This window comes from Stomoxys calcitrans, chromosome 2 (assembly GCF_963082655.1).
Source record: "Stomoxys calcitrans chromosome 2, idStoCalc2.1, whole genome shotgun sequence".
Taxonomy (NCBI): domain Eukaryota; kingdom Metazoa; phylum Arthropoda; class Insecta; order Diptera; family Muscidae; genus Stomoxys; species Stomoxys calcitrans.
In genome coordinates, this window is record NC_081553.1 from 11502508 (window position 1) to 11523215 (window position 20708).

At 37.9% G+C, this 20708-nt stretch overlaps 1 protein-coding gene and 2 long non-coding RNA genes across 4 annotated transcripts in view; 2 read left to right on the forward strand and 1 right to left on the reverse strand.

Annotated features, from left to right (window-relative positions):
• LOC106082815 (uncharacterized) overlaps positions 1–20708 on the forward strand; it is a 656305-nt gene that overhangs the window by 550876 nt on the left and 84721 nt on the right. The gene's annotated exons all lie outside the window — the stretch shown is intronic.
• On the forward strand, positions 8792–9359 carry LOC106082827 (uncharacterized). The gene is made up of 2 exons (XR_001220556.2): positions 8792–9102; positions 9184–9359. It is a non-coding gene; the product is annotated as an uncharacterized LOC106082827 (long non-coding RNA).
• LOC106082829 (uncharacterized) lies at positions 11682–12255 on the reverse strand. The gene is made up of 2 exons (XR_001220558.2): positions 11968–12255; positions 11682–11912 (listed from the first exon to the last, which is right to left on the reverse strand). It is a non-coding gene; the product is annotated as an uncharacterized LOC106082829 (long non-coding RNA).

Consider the following 20708-nt stretch of genomic DNA (forward strand, 5'->3'; position numbering starts at 1 on the left):
GCTTGCTTTAGAAAAAAAGTGTAAAAAAAGTATAATTGATTAAAGTTCATTCTTAGTATTATTAAAAATGCATTTACTTTCTTTTAAAAAATTCGCAATTACTTTTTGAGCAACCTACATCAAATGGGTTATTTGACCCATTATGAAATTATGGGACTCAAATGAAAGGTATTTGAGAATAGAAAACGAATTCGATATCCAATTTTAGAGCAAAGTATTGTGGGGTACGGCCCAGCCCCAAAATACCCTCCGAACGGTTCATATTTGCGGGCCATGGCAATATGGGGCTCAAATTAAAGGGATTTGAAAGTGCAGCACGGAGGCCACCGTAGCGCAGAGATTAGCATGTACGCCTATGACGCTGAACGAACGGGTTCGAATCCTGGCGAGACCATCAGAAAAAATTTTATGCGGTGGTTTTCCCCTCCTAATGCTGGTAACATTTGTGAGGTACTATGCCATGTAAAACTTCTCTCCAAAGAGGTGTCGCACTGTGGCACGCCATTCGGACTCGGCTATAAAAAGGAGGCCCATTATCATTGAGCTTAAACTTGAATCGGACTGCACTCATTGATATGTGAGAAGTTTGCCCCTGTTCCTTAGTGGAATGTTAATGGGCAAAATTTGCAATTTGCAATTTGGAAGTGCAGCACGAATTTGATATCCATATTTGAGTCGAAATGCCTGAGGTGCCATCCTTACATCCCTAATGAGAACATTAGGAACCGAGAAGGGGCAAATTCTCACACATCAATGAGTGCTTTCCGATTCAAGTTTAAACTCAATGATAAGGAACCTTTTTTTATAGCCAAGACCGAACGGCGTCCCGCAGTGTGACACCTTTTTGGGGAAAATTTTTAAATGACCATGGTTAGCTTTGTTCCTCGCAAATGTCGCCAACATTAAGAGGGCATAAACACCGCTTTGTCCGATGTTCTCGCCAGAATTCGAACGCATTCATCGTCATAGACTATAGTGGCACGAATTAGATATCCGCCTTAAGGGCGAAGTGTCCCCTCTCTAAAAAGATATAAGAGAGTTAAAGAAGGCGCAGCGGAGAGGGCCCGGTTCGGCTAGTGTATGATATGCGTAGTGGTTCAATTCATGAAAAACCTATCATATAATATAAACTAGTCTTTTGATACAGCCTTTGAAGACTAGATTAGTCTTCCCAGATTTTTTGCAAATATTAAGTGAAAAAGTAACACAATTTATAACCTAGCTGCCATTTTTGTTTTTTATTAAAAGGAAACATTTTTTCTATACACCATTTATTTATAATCACTGGAAATACTGTCATATTCCATTCTAACGAACGGTTTTTTTTGGTTCTTTTTTATTCATTCCAACCAACCCCAATCGCATTTGCCGTAGCGACAACCTCCTAGGCAGCATTCTTTATCGGTATAACACTATAGAATTGGATTTTAATAAAAAAAAACAATATTATTATTGCCAGTAATAACGTTTGCAAGTCAAATTTTACCCATTGCCCATGACTGATGCATGTCTCATCTTCACTTCTTTGTGTGTTTTGAGCAGCAACAGATATGAGAAATGAAACCAGAATTAAGGCAAATAACTTCCAAGTGCAAGCTTTGGTAGACAAGTTCATATTTTTAGTTCAAAGTCTTTGTTTTTTAATTATGTTGGAGAGCCTTCGTTGCCTTGACGCTCTACGCTGGAATGATAAAATTTAACTGGAATTGATTCTTTGCAAGATTAGTTCAAATGATATATTCCTTTGCTTGTTTGCATAAGAAAAGTTTATTAAAAACGATAATTTTTTTTTTTCACCGGTACTGTAAAAAAAAATTCCAAGTTAAGATACCTGAGAAATAATAAATTCTTGCTTAAGGTAAATTTTTACAGGTTATTATAGTTTCTTTCATTTGTTTGTAACAGCAAATGAGGAAACATGTTAGAGCGTTTTAAGTTCGACTGTTAAACAGTAGTGTCGGAAGTCAAAAAGGAAATTTCGTGAGAATCGGTAAAAATGACGATGTTGTAACAATCGTACAAACATTGAGAAAGTTTGGCTAAGACGATTAATTAATTCATATCTTCTTCTTTCTTTTATATATATATAACAAGTAAAAGCGTGCTGAGTTCGACCGGGCCGAATCTCCTCCACCATGGATCGCATTTGTCGAGTTCTATGCTCGATATATCTTTTTAGGGAAACAAAGAATATTGAATAAGAACTGTTATGCTTTTGGAGTTATAGTCTAGTTCGGACCATAAATAAATGCCGAACATCGTAGAAGTCATTGTGTAATATTTTAGTTCATTCGGATAAGAAATGCGCCTGTAGGGGCTCAAGAAGCAAAATCGGGAGATAGCTTTATATGGGAGCTGTATGAGTATGTATGATCGATTCAGACCATATTAGACACATATGTTGAAGGTCATGAGAGAAGCCGTTGTACAAAATTTCAGGCAAATCGGATGAGAATTGCGCCCTCTAGAGGCTCAAGAAGTCAAGACCCAAGATCGGTTTATATGGCAGCTATATCAAAACATTGACCGATGTAAACCACACTTAGCTCTGTTGTTGGAAGTGATACCAAAACACTACGTGCAAAATTTCAGTTAAATCGGATGAGAATTGCGCCATCTAGAGGCTCAAGAAGTCAAGACCCAAGATCGGTTTATATAGCAGCTATATCAAACATTGTCCGATTTGAATTATACTTAGCACAGTTATTGGAAGTGATACAAGAACACTAAGTGCAAAATTTCAGTAAATTCGGATGAGAATTGCGCCCTCCAGGGGCTCAAGAAGTCAAAACCCAAAATCGGTTTATATGGCAGCTATATAAAAAAAATGGACCAAATTGAATCATTCTTAGCATAGTTGTTGGAAGTGATACCAGAACACTAATTGCAAAATTTCAGTCAAATCGGATGAGAATTGTGCCCTCTAGAGGCTCAAGAAGTCAAGACCCAAGATCGGTTTATATGGCAGCTATATAAAAACATGGACCGATCTGACCCATTTACAATCCCAGCCGATCTACGCTAATAAAAAGTATTTGTGCAAAATTTCAAGCGGCCAGCTTTACTCTTTCGAAAGTTAGAGTGCTTTCGACGGACAGACGGACGGACATGTCTAGATCGACTTAAAATATCACGACGATCAAGAATATATATACTTTATGGGGCCTTAGACGCATATTTCGGGGTGTAACAAACAGAATGACGAAACTAGTATACCTTCATCCTATGGTGAAGGGTATACAAATGAATTTGTGTTTGTTTGTTTGTGGGTTTGTGAATTTGTTTCGTCCGTATAGACTCAAGAACGGTCACTCACAGATTGTGGGAAGTGGTCCGGTTGGAGCAATAGGCTTTATAATTTTTTAATATCGCAAGGAGGGCGGACCCTCCCCTTAACCCCAAAAGTACCACCCAATGATAAAAGTCGACCAATCGGGACAATATGGGACTTAAATGACAGGTATTCAAGAATAGAGTACGAATTTCATATTAAAAATTGGGTCCAAGTACCTGGGGCGCCGCTCAAGCCCCAACACCCCTTAAAATAGGTTTATTTGACGATCATGCCAATATGGGACTCAAATGAAAGGTATTCGGGAGTAGATTACGAATATGGTCAGGAAGAAAAAAAAGGTCTTATAATTTATTGATATCGGAAGGGGGCAGACTCTCGCCCGTTATCCCAAAGACACCACCCAAAATCAAAAGTGGAAGGATAAGGACAATATGAATATCAAATGAATAGTATTGAAAAATAGAATACGAATATGGTATAAAAACTTGGGTTGAAGTATCCAAGGGGTCGCATAACTCCAAAAAACTGCTCCAAACAGACATATTGGACATACATACCAATATAGGACACCATTATAGGAAATGAAAGTTATTCGGGAGTAGACTACGAATATGACATAAAAGATGAGGTCTAAGTAATTGATGGTCTCCCCAACCCCGATAAGCCCCCCACATGGGAATATTACTCGATCATTGCTTGACGACGCTCAAATAAAAGGCATTGAAGAGCAAATTACGAATGCGACATTAAACTTTATGTCCAAAAATTTAGGTGGGGCTTTACCTCCTACAATCGCCTCCAATAGTTTATTTGACCTATTAAAACAATGGGGAATCAAGTGATAGATTTTTTTGAGTAGTGTGCGTCATTCAAGTTTGTGCTCAAATGGCATATGGGGTTAAATTAAAGGTAAACGGTTGTAGACTACGAATCTGATATCATTATTCTGCTCATACAGGGTGGCTGATGAATATTGCTACAATGATGAATATTGCTACATTTTTTTTTCGGTGTATGGAATACATTTTTCTTTTATTCATGTTAAATTAAATTATTAAATTAATTATTAAATTATTATTAATTAAATTAATTAATTAATTAATTAAATTAATTATTAAATTATTATTATTAAATAGAAAAAAAGTTATTACATTTTTTTTTGGTAGCGGCTTTCATCAGCCACCCTGTATATCTAGTGGACCACCTCACCCCAAAACAGTCGATCAATTATAAAAACCTAACAGAGCACTTTGTGATTTAATTAGTGTGTGGGAACTTATATAAATGTAGGCCGCCATGCCCCAAAAATTATGACGTTCAGCGTAAAAGGAGGAGTTGCAAACCTTAACGTTAAGGTTGGAACCATAACCAGCTCATCGATAGACAAGACCAACAGACGTGCTGCTGAGCAACACTTTCTTGTTCAAAAGTTTTACATGGTTTAATAGTAAGAACTATGACCATGGCACCAAATACATAAACTGACAAATTAGTTCTTTACCGCAGAAAATCGTTTAAAATGACAATTAGATTTCATAAAAAAAAAACTAAATGATGACTATTTAATAGGTAGTCATATAGTCATTTATAGACAACCACCACATGATGATCCTCACCAAGCTAGTACCACTAGCATTTAAATTAGCGCCATCTACTGGCTGTATTTAATTGGACGTAGTTGATCCAGCTAATGCTAGTGCTACTCGCTTGGTGAGGATCATCGGTCCTTTGAACAAAGAAAAATAAAATACAGGAACTTCGTTGCGGTTGTTTGCGGCATTATGTTTTAACTTTCCCACCCAAGACGGTGTTTAAGCTAGTTTAAGTGCCAATCTTTGCCATAGAAAAAAGAATAGATATACAGCGGTCAAAAAAAGTATTCATCATTAGCAAAATTGATAATAAATTCACTTATTTTGGGTAATTGAAGAAAATTTAAAGTAAACAAATAATGCAGTTTTATGCAATAGTTTATTTTTCGTAATATGTTTTAAAATAAATTCAAAAATAAATTTAATTAGCGCAAAAAATGCAATTTTATATAATAACACCAAAAACAGAACAAAAAAAGTATTCATCATTGATGTGCTATCATCAAAGTCAAATTCAAATATTATTTGGGAATCCCCCTTTTCTGTTTTATTTAGTAAAGGAGGCTTTGCCCTTGACAGCAAATATTTAATTTCATTGAAAATATAGTTTTTGTCAAAATGGGTCGTAAGCAAAACGAGGTTTCTGATGAGGTAAAAGTTTTGATAATAAAACACCACAGGAATGGTTTAACTCAAAAAACTATCAGTGAAATATTAAATAGACCACGATCTACTATACAATCCATCATCAGAAAGTGGACAGAAACGAAAACTGTTGACAATAAACCAAGATCTGGTCGACCAAAAGCACTTTCACCATGTTTTACAGTTGCTACTGTAAAACATGGTGGAGGTGGTTTAATGGTTTGGGGGTGTATGGCGGCTTCAGGAGCGGGAAATCTTGAAATTATTAATGGAGTAATGGATCATAAGTATTACATTGACATTTTAAAGAGGAATTTAAAAGATAGTGCTGTAAAACTTGGGCTTGGTAATAACTTTCAATATTATCAAGATAATGACCCCAAACATTCTGCTTTAAATACCAAGATGTGGATGCTGTATAACTGCCCCAAAGTCATTAAAACTCCTCCTCAAAGTCCCGACTTGAACCCAATTGAACATCTTTGGGAACATCTCGAACGCAAATTGAGAACGCGCAATTTTTCGAGCAAGAGTCAAATGCAACAGGTGATAATGGAGGAATGGACTAATATAGACCAAAATATAACCGCTAAATTAGTCCAATCGATGTCAAACCGTTTAAAAGAAGTTATAAGACGCGGTGGTCGAATAACAAAGTTTTAAATTTTTTAAATTATGTTATTTATTTTTTTGTTTTTTTGCAATGATGAATACTTTTTTTGTTTAATTTTTTGTGTTCAGCTGTAAAATGGCCCTTTTTGTTCCAATAAATACTATTTTTTTCTTTAAAAACAATGAAATTGTGTACATATATATCACACAAGCACTACTGCATCATTAGTTTAATATGTTTTTATTCCAATTGTCTTTTGTAGACTTATTAAAAAAAAAACATTGAATGATGAATACTTTTTTTGACCGCTGTAAATACTAAAAATTTCTATAGAAAAAAGAATATTGGAGAAAAATCTTATTAGTTAAAATGTTGTAAAAATTTTAGAGTAAGAATAAGAAACTTATATTTCGCGTGGTGAAAATGAAGGCGCAGCGATGTAGACCGGGCTCAGCTATCTATCTGTACATATAAAAATTAATTTTTGTTTGTTGGTCGATTTTATTGTTTGCGTGTTCCATATAGGCTCAAAAACGGCGGAACCGATTTTCTTGAAATTTTCATAGATGGTGAATTCATAATGCCGTGGTGAAAATAGGGTACCTAATTTTATATACGTAAGGGGGGGGGGTGGGAGGGGGGGGGGGGTGTTCCCCCTTATCCTAATTTTCAAAAACACCAAATTAAGCCTAATTATTTTTGCACACTTTTAGTAACCCAAAAACAATAATTGGGTATCAAAATTTGGGGTGGGGTGCCTAGGAGGGACGCCCACCCCCAAAACCCGCCAAACGAATTTTTAGATCAATCACTACAATATGGGAATCAAATTAAAGGTATTTGAGAATAGAACCCGAATCTGATATTCAATTGTAGAACTAAGTGTTTTTTCGTGGGTCACCCCACCCCGCAAAAACTCCTCAAATCGGACATATTTACCGACCATGGCTATATGGATGCGAAATGAAAGGTGCGAAATTGACTTTCAGTTTTGAGACTAAGTCTTTAGGGGTCCAGGTAGGGTATTTTGAGTGTAGAAAAATCGACAGAAAAATTGGAATACGTTTTCAACAGAAATTAGGCAGAAATTTTCAAATTTAGAGTATTCTTATCCAACATAGCATTATCGAGCGCAGCAGAGCGGAACGGGCTCAGCTAGTCTATATAAAGGGTGATTTTTTTGAGGTTAGGATTTTCATGCATTAGTATTTGACAGATCACGTGGGATTTCAGACATGGTGTCAAAGAGTAAGATGCTCAGTATGCTTTGACATTTCATCATGAATAGACTTACTAACGAGCAACGCTTGCAAATCATTGAATTTTATTACCAAAATCAGTGTTCGGTTCGAAATGTGTTCAAATTTTGAAAAATTTTGTTCAGCGATGAGGCTCATTTCTGGTTGAATGGCTACGTAAATAAGCAAAATTGCCGCATTTGGAGTGAAGAGCAACCAGAAGCCGTTCAAGAACTGCCCATGCATCCCGAAAAATGCACTGTTTGGTGTGGTTTGTACGCTGGTGGAATCATTGGACCGTATTTTTTCAAAGATGCTGTTGGACGCAACGTTACGGTGAATGAACACATTTCGAACCGAACACTGATTTTGGTAATAAAATTCAATGATTTGCAAGCGTTGCTCGTTAGTAAGTCTATTCATGATGAAATGTCAAAGCATACTGAGCATCTTTCTCTTTGACACCATATCTGAAATCCCACGTGATCTGTCAAATACTAATGCATGAAAATCCTAACCTCAAAAAAATCACCCTTTATAAAAATGTATTTGTGTTTGTTTGTATGTATGTTCCGTATATATTCAAAAATGGCTGAACCGATTTTCTTGAAATTTTCACAGTTGGTACATTATGGACCCATGTTGAAAATAGGATTCTTCATTTTTTGATATCTGCAAGGGGGTGGACCCTCCCCCTTACCCTAATTTTCAGAAATGCCGGATCTCAGAGATGGGTGATGTGATTTTAGAAATTTTGGGAAATTTTATATGCTCTCTTATAACCTAAAAACAAAAATGTACTAACCAAATTTCGGATGGGATGCCTAAGGGGGCCGCCCCACCCTAAAACCTACCAAATATATATATTGATCAATCACAACAATATGGGACTCATATGAAAGGTATTTAAGATTAGAAAAAGTATCTAATATCCAATTGTCGGACCAAGTGCATGGGGGACCACCCCTAACCCCAAAACACCACTAAATCGAACATCTTTACCGACCATGACAATATGGGTCTCAAATGAAAGGTATTTGCGAGTAGAATACGAATCTAATATCAAAATGAGGGATCTAGTTTCTTTGGGTCCATCCCTTCCCCAAAACACCTCCAAACAGTCTTATTTACTGATCATGGCAATATGGGGCTCAAACAAAGGGTATTTGAGTGTAGAATACGAATCTGATATGTAAATACGGGACCAAGTGTTTTGGGGACCGCCCATACCCAAAAACAGCCCCGAAAGATGACACATTTAGGACTATAGCAATGTGGGTCTCAAATGAAAGGTCTTGGGAGTTAAGCACGAAACTGTTATCAATATTCGGCAAAAGAGTCTATGGGTCCACCCCATCCCCACAACACCAACCAAATAGGATGTATTTGTGAACCATCGCATTTTATAGCAGATCATATTAAAAGGTCGGCTTTTGCCGGCACAAGTTCGTACCTATGAGGCTGGCAATAATTGTGATTATATAATTATACCCGACTAATTTATGCACAGGCCTTGCATTAATGAGGCAAAAAGTAGTATATAACGTCTAGAAATGTATAAAAAATAATATTGTTTTCAGAGACATTAACCAATTGCGAGAACTACAAATAATCACGCACAAAATGAACATTTTGAAATTTGTATTAATTTTTGTAATGTTCTTCTGCGCTGTTAATATGGTCATGTCCAATCATATATGCAAAGAAGAAGGAGAATCGGTAAGATGAACTAAGAATGGAGTCTGCTAATTATTCTGTGTTTATTTATGTTACCCTTTTTTTACTTACCTACGAGTGTAGTGTGATGAAGATTGCGAGTGTTGTGAAACAGGATATTGTGAACAGAAAAGATGTCACATCTCATTCCACATAAATTACGCTGAACTTGAAGAGGACGAAAATGCTAATTTCTGAACATTTTATTGCAATGCTTAAGGGTTTCCAAATGACAATAAAACTAATGTAATTAAATTTAATGGTCAAGAATTAGGTTTTATTTATTTAGATTGGGTCATTATGTTCATTCATTGCTGTTATAGACAAAGAAAATGGATTGTCTACCATTATGTACAGAGAAAAAAAGTTGGTCTTAAATTTAAAATTTTTCCTTATTCCAAGGATCTTGGCAATGACAACAAGCCAAAGAACCAAAACTTTAAAATAAAGATGCTACCTTAAATAAAATTTCCTACTTTATGACGGACCTCCTGACATCTGACCTAGGTATGGTTCAGGTCGGACTAACTTTTTATATAGTTGTCATATAGACGGATCTGCCGATAAAGGGTCTGAAGCCCATAAAAGCTTTATTTTTTATCCGATTTCGTTAAAATTTAAAACAGTGAGTGTTCACACTTGACGTCCGCCCGGATCTCCCCCTACAGGAGATTTACTTCCTCAATGACCTACACCAATAAGAACTATCTGTATAAATTTTCTGGTGAATTGTTATTTTTTGATCGCTATCCTCATTCGACAGAAGGACAGAAGTTGACGTCTATTATTTCAGAGCTGTTTCAGGGAAGAAAACAAACCAATACTTTTGAAAACATGTAAAAGCGGGCTAAGTTCGCCCGGGCCGAACCACCACTATGAATTCTGCTAAAATATGGGAGTTTTTTCGATTATAGACTAATCTGGACCGTACTTGGAACAGTTATTGAGGGTCATAGCAGAACACTATGTGCAAAACTGGAGCCTCATCGGATGAAAAGTGAGGCTTACAGGCGCTAAAAAACTCAAATCGGTTTATATGGAAGCTATATCAGTTTATTATAGATTTGAACCGTACTTGACACAGTTGTTGGTAGTCATTACGGAACACTATGAGCAAAATATTGACCAAATCGAACAAACATTGCGGTTTCCAGAATCACAAGAAGTTAAATTGGATGATCGGTTTATATGGGAGCTATATCAGGTTAAAGACCGATTTGAGCGGTACTTGAATCAGTCTATATGGCAGCTTATCCACAACTGAACCGATTTAGGCCAAATTGAAGAAGGATGTCGATGGCCCCAACACAACTCACTGTCCCAAATTTCGGTGAAATCAGACAATAAGTGCGCCTTTTATGGGCCCAAAATCTTAAATCGAGAGATCGGTCTATATAGCAGCTATATCCAAATCTGGACCCATCTAGGCCTAATTAAAGAAGGATATCGAAGGCCCCAACACAAATTTCGGCGACATCGGGAAATAAATGCGCCTTTTAATGGGGCCAAAACCTTAAATCGAGAGATCGGTCTATATGACAGCTATATCCAAATCTGGACCGATCTAGGCCAAATTGAAAAAGGATTTTGAAGGCCCCAACACAACTCACTGTCCCAAATTTCGGCGAAATCGGAAAATAAATGCGCCTTTTATGGGGCCAAAACCTAAAATCGAGAGATCGGTCTATATGGCAGCTATATCCAAATTTTGACCGATCTAGGCCAAATTGAAGAAGGATGTCGAAGGGCATAGCGCAACGCACTGTCCTAAATTTCGGTGAAATCGGACAATAAATGTGATTTTTATGGGTTCAAAAGTTAAATCGAGAGATCGGTCTATATGGCAGATATATCCAAATCTGGACCGATCTGAACCAAATTGCAGAAGGTTGTCGAAGAGCATAACGCAACTCACTGTCCCAAATTTCGGCTAAATCGGAGAATAAAGGGGCCTTTTATGGGCCCAAAACCTTAAATCGAGAGATCGCTCTATATGGCAGCTATATCCAAATCTGGACCGATCTAGGCCTAATTGAAGCAGGATGTCGAAGGGCCTAACAGAACTCACTGGCTTAAATTTTGGCTAAATCGGACAATAAATGCGCCCTTGACGGGCTCAAGATTTTAAATCGAGAGATCGGTCTATATGGCAGCTATATCCAAATGTCGACCGATTGGGGCCAAATTGAAGTGGTATGTCGAAGGGCCGAACACAACTCATTGTCCCAAATTTCTGCAAAATCGGATAATAAATTTAGCTTTTATGGGCCTAAAACGCCAAATCGGCGGATCGGTCTTTATGGGGGCTATATCAAGATATAGCCCATCTTCTAACTTTACCTGTTGATGGACAAAAAAAGAATCTGTGCAGAGTTTTAATATCTCTATTTTTAAAGACTGTAGCATGATTTCAATTGACAGATTGACGGACATGGCTAGATCGTCTTAGATTTTTACGCTGATCAAGATTATATATACTTTATAGGGTCGGAAATGGATATTTTGATGTGTTGCAAACAGAATGATAAAATGCATATGGCCCCATCCTTCGGTGGTGGGTATAAAAATGAACATTTGAAACCTAATGTCGGAATGGCCTACATTTTCTTTTCCATCTGGCCATCTACTTTTTATTTACAAATTACAATCTAGAGTTCCAAATCAAATCCTCTCACTCCACTTCACCTTACATTTTTTTTTAAGTTAAGCATATATCAGATCTCATATTTTGCCACATAGCCATAGGGCAGCATGCTTTCGCAAACTCCTTCATCGCCACAGTAGGATGAACAGCAATCTACATGGTCATCACACTAAAAAAAAGTAGATGTTAAAAAAAAGTTGGCAATTAAGAATCCATCATCTTACAGAATCATTAAGCATTGTGCATCCATTCACCGCAATGGGTAAAATAAATAGAAATAGAGCTAAAATGGTTTTCATAATTCTGATTTTCATTGCGATCTGCATATTTGTAAGGGATAGTCGATAACCGTTTGAATCACTCTATTAAATAATTTTCTCCCTTTTTAATCCAAGAAAATGCCAATATTAGATTTTAACGACACTGGCAAAACTGAAATATTAACTGTGCCTATATGACTCCCTGCTAGCATCGTTTTGCATTTTTACATGCCGCATGTGTGAGCATGTTTTTGAAAATGATTTATAAATTAATGCATGAACACAATATTATAAGTCTTAACCATAGGAATTCACTTTTATGACTTTCGCCCACCCCATTTTCAAAAACGCCAGATCTCGGAGATAAATGCACCGAAATTTTCTGTATCATCTTATAGTGTCCCAAAAACACGAAAATGGTATACAATTTTGGGGTTAAATAACCTGAGGGGACGCCCCATCCCAAAACCCACCCGAGCGGACATGTTTACCGACTGGGGCAATATGGGTATCAAGTGAAAGGTATTTAAGACCACTCTTAAATACGATCATGGCATAACAATGGCACCCTTAGTGTCGGGGGGACCTCCACTCCAAAACACCACCCAACAGGACCCTTTTACCGCTTTGGGCAATATGGGTATCACATGAGAGGTATTTAAGTGAAGAGTAAGTCCTTGGCATAAAAATGAAACCTTAAGTGTCGGGAAGGTTTACCACCCCCCAAAAAAAACCACCTCCTGGACACTTTTAGCGCTATGGGCAATATGGGTATCTAATGAAAAGTATTTAAAAAAAAACTGAGATAAAAATGTACTCCTTGATGCCGTAGGGCCTCTCCACCCCTAAAAATCCAACAGGAGAACACATTTACCGATTGGGAAAGTATGGATATCAAATGAAAGGAATTTCAAAATATAGTAAAAAGCTGATATAAAAACGAATTCCTTCATGTCTGTAGCGCCGCCACCCCCAAAACCCCCTCAACAGGACATATTTATCAATTGAGACAATATAGATATCAAATAAAAGGTGCTTAGAAGTTGAGTACACAACTGCTATAAGAATTTGGTCCAAGGTGTCTACGGGCCCTCTCCAACTCCAAAAGGGCACTGAATGTCCAACGTCACAAAATAGGTATAAAATGAGGTATTTGTGAGTTGACTACGAATCTGGTATACACATTTGGGACAGAGTCTGGGACCGGCTCACCCACCTAATACGCTTCGATCGGTATAATATGGGAATTAAACGAAAGGACTATGACAGTAGAGTTCGAGTCTAATGTTGATATATAGAATCAACTAATTGAGTCGCGCCCTGCCGTCCTACCATTCAGCCAAACATGTAGATCTCGACATTAAAAGACTCAAATAAATTGTCTTTTGGGTCTTTGGTGTGGGGGGGACCGACCCTCTTCTCCCAATAAAAACAACACCAAATTGTCATGTAGGACGACCGAGAATATATTGTAGAGCAAATTGCAAATTTTGCCCATGAACATTCCACCAAGGAGCAGGGGCAAACTTCTCACTTATCAATGAGTACAGTCCGATTCATGTTTTAAGCTCAATAATAAGGGCCCTCCTTTTTATAGCCGAGTCCGAATGGCGTGCAGTAGTGCGACACCTTTTTGGAGAGAAGTTCCAGACAAATCGAATAAAAATCGCGGCTTGTAAGGGCTCAAGAAGTAAAATCGGGAGATCGGTTTATATGGGGTCTATATCACTTTCTTGACGGTTTTAAACCGTACTTGGCACAGTTGTTGAAAGTCGTTACAGATTACCGCATGCAAAATATCAGCCAAATCGGACGAAAATGGTGGCGTCAATGGGCTCAAGAAGTCAAATCGGGAGATCGGTTTATATGGGATCTTCCTCAGGTTATGGACTGAATTGTACCGTGCATAGCACAGGTATTGGAAGTCTTAGCAGAAGAGTACGTGCAAATTTTCAACCAAACCGGATGAAAATTGTGGCTTCCAGGGGCTCAAGAAGTCAAATCGGGAGATCGGTTTTTAAGAGAGCTATATTTAAATCTGAACCGATATGGCCCATTTGCAATCCCCAGATACTTACATTAAAATTAAGTAAGTAATGTCGTGCAAGAAAAAGAACACGACAAATGCGATCCATGGTGGAGGATATATGAGATTCAGCCCGGCCGAACTTAGCACGCTTTTACTTGTTTAAAATTTTGTTAGAATTTAATTTCATGGAAAATTACGTCAATGTTTTCATTAATTCTGTTAAAACTTTAATTTTTAATACAATTGAAGATTTGATTCATAGCTCATGCAATCAGTTGCAGTACTTAAGACATTTGCCCCAAAATAGTTAAATACAGCCTTTACTTCTAATGGCTACACGTAGACCCTTTTGGTGTTGGCCAAATGTCATGATATTCACAACCACATCTACATTTGTTTTCACCGACTGACATTTGTCTGTCCCTCTTTGTGAATACTATTCAGTAGAGTATTGCAATGATACCCATTTGAGTTGGTGTGCGTAAATTGAAGTACATAAGAGTGCGTGGCACCTCTTGAGCGGCGTTGAAGTTGAGCGTGTGATTACTTTATTACAGCACAGGAACGTGCGGTTACTTTGCATTTTATTATTGCCACTTTTCGGCTTACCAGCCTCAAACATGTCTTTCAATGCCATTGCTGTGGTATTAAAGTTTTTCTTAGTACACTGAGGGAAATTTCTGCTGCCTATGAAAACTCTCACTGATTCAGTTGTTTTCGGTCAGAGTGGCAAGAAGCTAAACAGACACATTTGGATAACAAGTGATAGATCAAAGCACATAATGGAATATAAACCCTCGACCGATGCACGTTTTGGGATGGGATTATACTAATTTCGTCATTCTGTTTCTAACACCTCGAAATATGAGTCTAAGACCACATAAAGTATATATTGTTGATCGTCATGACATTTTAAGTCGATCTAGCCATGTCCGTCCGTCTGTTCGTCGTTTCCGTTGAGAATAAAGAACGAATTTGATATATATTTTCAGTGCAAAGTGTCGGTGGCCGCCCCAGCCCCAAAACACCCTCCTTATTTACGGGCCATGGCAATATGGGGCTCAAATGAAAGGGATTTGTAAATGCAGCACGAATTTGAAATCCATATTTGAGTCGAAATGTCTGAGGTGCCATCCCTCCATCCCTAATGAGAACATTACCCTCAGGCAGCACATAACCACTAAGAACCGCGAAAGGGCAAATTCGCATACACATCTATGAGCGCTTCCCAATTCAAGTTTAAACTCAATGACCTTTTTTTATAGCCGAGTCTGAACGACGTCCCGCAGTGCGACACCTCTTTGGGGAACTTTTTTTAAATGACCATGCATGGCATTTTGCCTCTCAAATGTCCCCAACATTAAGAGTACCGTTTTGCCCGATGTTCTCGCCAGGATTCGATCGCGTTTAGCGTCATAGGCTACAATGGCATGAATTGAATATCCGCATTCATGGCGAAGTGTCCCTAGCCTAAAAAGATATTAGAGAGTTAAAGAAGTCTCAGCGGAGCGGACCCAGTTCGGCTGGTTGTAAATAAAGGACACCGAATTCTACAAAGCATTTGCTTCCATAGTCGCATCTACAATAGTTTCAAAAGTTTTTCCTCTTTTTGGGGACTTGATGTTGACTACTATTGCACACTGTTCTATATTAAGTATTGTTTGAATTTTTATCTAGTAATACAAACTCTTCCTCACGAAATATCTCCTTCAAATCATATACTCCTGCAGACTGCCTAGTTTTCCTTCATATAGCACTCTTATGGCATAACAACCTTCTTGGCCATACTTTGAATGAGTCGCATTATATTTTATTTCTTTCTCTATGTATTTCAGCCGTTGTGAGGTTTCACTTCAACTTTACCTCCTGCCACCATTCAAATATGGATGGCACCTTCCCCACTGCTCCACACTGCAGAAATAAGATCCTGGCAGAGTGTCATTTGCCGGCATTGTGTGCTGCTATTTGTCAATTTTTAAAATGCGTTTTAAGTGTCAATATGCGTGTCTGTGTCTACAAGCATCTGTGTGTGTGTGTGTGCGTCTATAGGTAAAAGACAGCCTTACACCGTTTCCTTGCCGGGAGGAGAGTGAGCCATAGGTTGCCCTAAATGGTAATTGTTATGGATGACATTCGTAACATGAGTAATGAAAACCAGATGTTGACGAATGTTTCGAATGTTGATATAAAAAATCTCTGCCTATTATTTTTGTTGATTGGCCATGATGAAAATTGGAATTGCTTTTGTTCATTCTTCTATTTTTGGAAAATTTTTGGAATAGTTGTTATTGGCTCAATATTTGATTTTTTTATTAATTTTTATTACTTCAGTGGAAAAAATATGAAATGGTGCTACATATGCTTTCAAGTGTTCCAGGCAATACTACCATTGGCGTTGGGATTCTCTTTTTCATTCTCTGACGCACTCACACACAGTCTCACAGGTTCCCTGTGAACGCTCCCCCACTTCGGGAATCTTGCACACACGACAACGAGGAGTACGTGTGTATTTGTTTTGATTGACAGTTAATTTACAAAAATTTGCATAATAGAGTCAAATACATTTTCATTTTTTCCCCCTCTCATACTTCATACATTCTCCATTGCCCAACGGTGTTGGTACCAAACCCATAAGGATGTCAGAATGACACTCTCCTTTTTTCTACCAGCATCTCGAACACATTTGGCCCAGAGTACGAAATGGCTAGAAAAAAATCAATAAAATTTTATTATTGAAATTTAAATGTGAAATTTCATCGTATCAAACGGAAATGAAAATAAAAGATTGACAAGAGTGATTTTTCGCTTTCGTGTTTTTTTTTTCATTTTTTGTTCGTCATCATCACCGTCCTGTCCTCCCTGCTGTGAAATGAGTTTCCCCAGCTGTATCAGGTGTTTGCAATTTATATTTATTTATCGTTAACATTAACTCAAAAGAGGGAGAGAGGAAAAGAGAGCACATGGGTAATGACATATTTATTACAACGCAAGGCAAACAGACAATTTAAAGCAGTTTTCAGTCATGTGAACTAGGGATGTGCACGTGAATAGTCGTGTCACGCGTGAGTCACGTGATTCATGAGTGAGATCCAAATCTAATCAACGGATGGTGCGTGAGCTTGATTGAATTAAAATTTTTCATGCGTGAGCGTGAATTACGGCTCACAACGCTAATCATGATTCACGAGAGAATCACGAACCACGAGATCTCATGACTTTTAAGAAAAGGGTTAGTGTTCTATTCTGCTTTCGGAAAAGACAGCAATCAAATGTTTTTGTTTCCAAACTAGAACACACTTTTTAAGCTGCACTTATTTTTTTCCGAAAATAAACAAAAAAAAAATTAACCATCTAAACCAACAAAACAAAAAAAAATCTGCCGGCAATGATAGCAATAATAATACCCTCCACCATAGGATGGGGGTATACTTATTTCGTCATTCTGTTTGTAACACCTCCAAATATGCATGATCGTCATGTCATTTTAAGTCGATCTAGCCATGTCCGTCCGTCTGTCTGTCGAGAGCACGCTAACTTATGAAGGAGTAAAGATAGCCGCTTGAAATTTTGCACAAATACTTTTTATTAGTGTAGATGGGTTGGTATTGTAAATGGGCCAAATCAGTCCATGTTTTGATATAGCTGCCATATAAACCGTGGGATCTTGGGTCTTGACTTCTTGAGCCTCTGGAGGGCGCAATTCTCGTCCGATTTTATTGAAATTTTGCACGTAGTGTTTTGGTATCACTACCAACAACTACGCCAAGTAAGGTTTACATCGGTCCATGTTGTGATATAGCTGCCATATAAACCGATCTTGGGTCTTGACTTCTTGAGCCTCTAGAAGGCGCAATTCTCGTCCAATTTACCTGAAATTTTGCACGTAGTGTTTTGGTATCACTTTCAATAACTGTGCTAAGTATGATTTAAATCGGTTCATAATCTGGTATAGCTTTCATATAAACCGATCTTGGATCTTGACTTCTTGACCCAATAGAGCGCGCAATTCTCATCCGATTTGGCTGAAATTTTGCATGAAGTGTTTTGTTATGGCTTCCAATAACTATGCTAAGTATGGCGTAAATCGCTAAAGAACCTGATATAGCTGCCATATAAACCGATCTGGGATCTTGACTTCTTGAACCTCTAGAGGGCGCAATTCTCATCCGGCTTTTCTCATGACCTTCAACATACGTGTCTAATATGGTCTGAATCGATCAATAGCTTGATACAGCTCTCCCGATTTTGCTTCTTGAGCCCCTACAAGGCGCAATTCTTATCCGAATGAACTGAAGTATTACACAATGATTTTTACAATGTTCAGCATTCATTTATGGTCCGAATCGGACGTAAACTTGAAATAGGTTCAACAGCATAACAGTTCTTCTATGTTTGTCTAAAAAGAGATACCGATAATAGAACTCGACAAATGCCATCAATGGTGGAGGGTATATGAGATTCGGCCCGGCCGAACTTCGCACGCTCTTATTTGTTTTAATTTAATTTTTTATGCCATATTTTCACTATAAAAAGAGTACCAATTTTAAGCCTTTGTACGTCATACGTGAATAAAAAAATTACTCACGTGCACATCTCTAATGTGAAACTGCGTTTTGTTCGTCAATTTTTAAAATTTTCAATTGAGCCATTTTATGTACTTTTGGCATAAAACAAAATAAAGTTGGAAGTTGTATTAATGACTTCGAACGCTAAGACAACGGCAACGTTTCTCGCTGTTGCTCCGTGTGCCCAGGTTCGAATCCCGGCCGGGCTCTGCCGAAATTTTCATTTTTCAAGTATTTTGCCTGCTAGGGCGAGATCATTCAATTTTACAATTCTTGTTTGTTTCTAGCTGAATGATCGGAGATATTCTCTGCAAACGGAAAAGGAAACCCAAAGATCGCAACACACACCAACTACTATGGGACACGCGTTTCGTCTTTGGTTAGAAGACTTTTCAACCATATTAGGTGGTGATGGCTTCAAGGGCCGTGCGTGGGTATGTTGTATTTGAATTGTACTTATATCGAAAACGCCTCTATGATACAAATACAACATTAACCACACTCGACAACCCCGTCTATTAGCTGTACTTTTTCCAATTCATGCGTTTTCGTTTAATGACAGATTTTTTTGTCTGCGATAATTACACAACTTCCATGGTGTACATGATTCTGTGCATCTGTTGGAAGTTGTATTAATGGCTTCGAACGCTAAGACAACGGCAACGTTTCTCGCTGTTGCTCCGTGTGCCCAGGTTCGAATGCCTGCATTATTGAATTCATTGTGTAAAATTTCAGCCAATTCGAATAAGAATTGCGTCGTTTAGGGGCTTAAGAAATGAAATAGGGAGATCGGTTTACATGGGAGCTGTATCAGGCTATAGACCGATTCAGACCATATTTGACTAGTATGTTGAAGGTCATGAAAGAAGCTGATGTATAAAATTTTTGATGGGTTTATATGGCAGCTATATCAGGTTATGAAGCAATTTGAACTATACTTAGCACAGTGGTTGGAAGTGATGATAAGGCTTTAGTATCTACATAGTTGGTCCGAACTCGTAAAAATTTTTCATGAGACGTTTTGTTTGATGTCACACTACATGCAAAAAATTTCATCAAAATCGAACCAGATTCAGGTAAAGTTTCCACATGCATCTTTTATGCGTTTCGACTTTTAAGGCTGTAGTGGGCACAATTTTCGAACCATCGTAAGAAAATCGTAGAAGTTTGTACTCAATAGGTATGCAAAATTAAAGTTTGACCAAATTTGGATATAAGTGCTATAGATTAAAAGTATTACGTACGGGTATTATATAGTCGGCTCCGCCCGACTTTTGCCTTTTGTGCTATATCCAAATCGAATCCTTTATGGCCCATTTGCAGTTCCTAGACATCTACATCAACAAAAAATATATAAATTTTATCTACTCGTTTTCACACGGAATATTTTTTTGTAGTTTTTTTCGGTTCTATACCACTGTGCAACGTCTTATTTTTTTATTTATTGATATTGCATAAATGAGCTCGTAGTCTTATATGTCCCTTTATGATACCGGAAGCTGTACTGACCTCCTTCTTACTTCCTTTCGGTAAAAGCCTCGTCTTTTCACAATCCAAATCCACAATCCTATCCGTCCGTCTGTCTAACGAAAGTACGCTAACTTTTGAAGGAGTAAAGCAAGCCGCTTGAAATTTTGCACAAATACTTGTTATTAGTGTAGGTCGGTTGGGATTGTAAAATTGCAAATTGCAAATTTTGCCCATGAACATTCCACTAAAGAACAGGGGCAAACTTCTCACATATCAATGAGTGCAGGCCGATTCAAGTTTAAACTCAATGATAAGGGGCCTCCTTTCTATAGCCGAGTCCGAACGGCGTGCCGCTGTGCGACACCTCTTTGGAGAGAAGTTTTACATGGCATAGTATCTCACAAATGTTGCCGGCATTAGGAGGGGAAAACCATCGCTGAACATTTTTACTGATGGTCTTGCCAGGATTCGAACCCAGGCGTTCAGCGTCATAGGCGGACATGCTAACCTCTGCGCTAGGGTGGCCTCCCAAGGTTAATATAACCAAGTCTTAAACGAAAACGACGCTATGCAGTCGAAACTTGGTATGGAGCAATATTTTGTCCATAGTGTGGAAAATTTCAAAGATTGGCTATATTGGA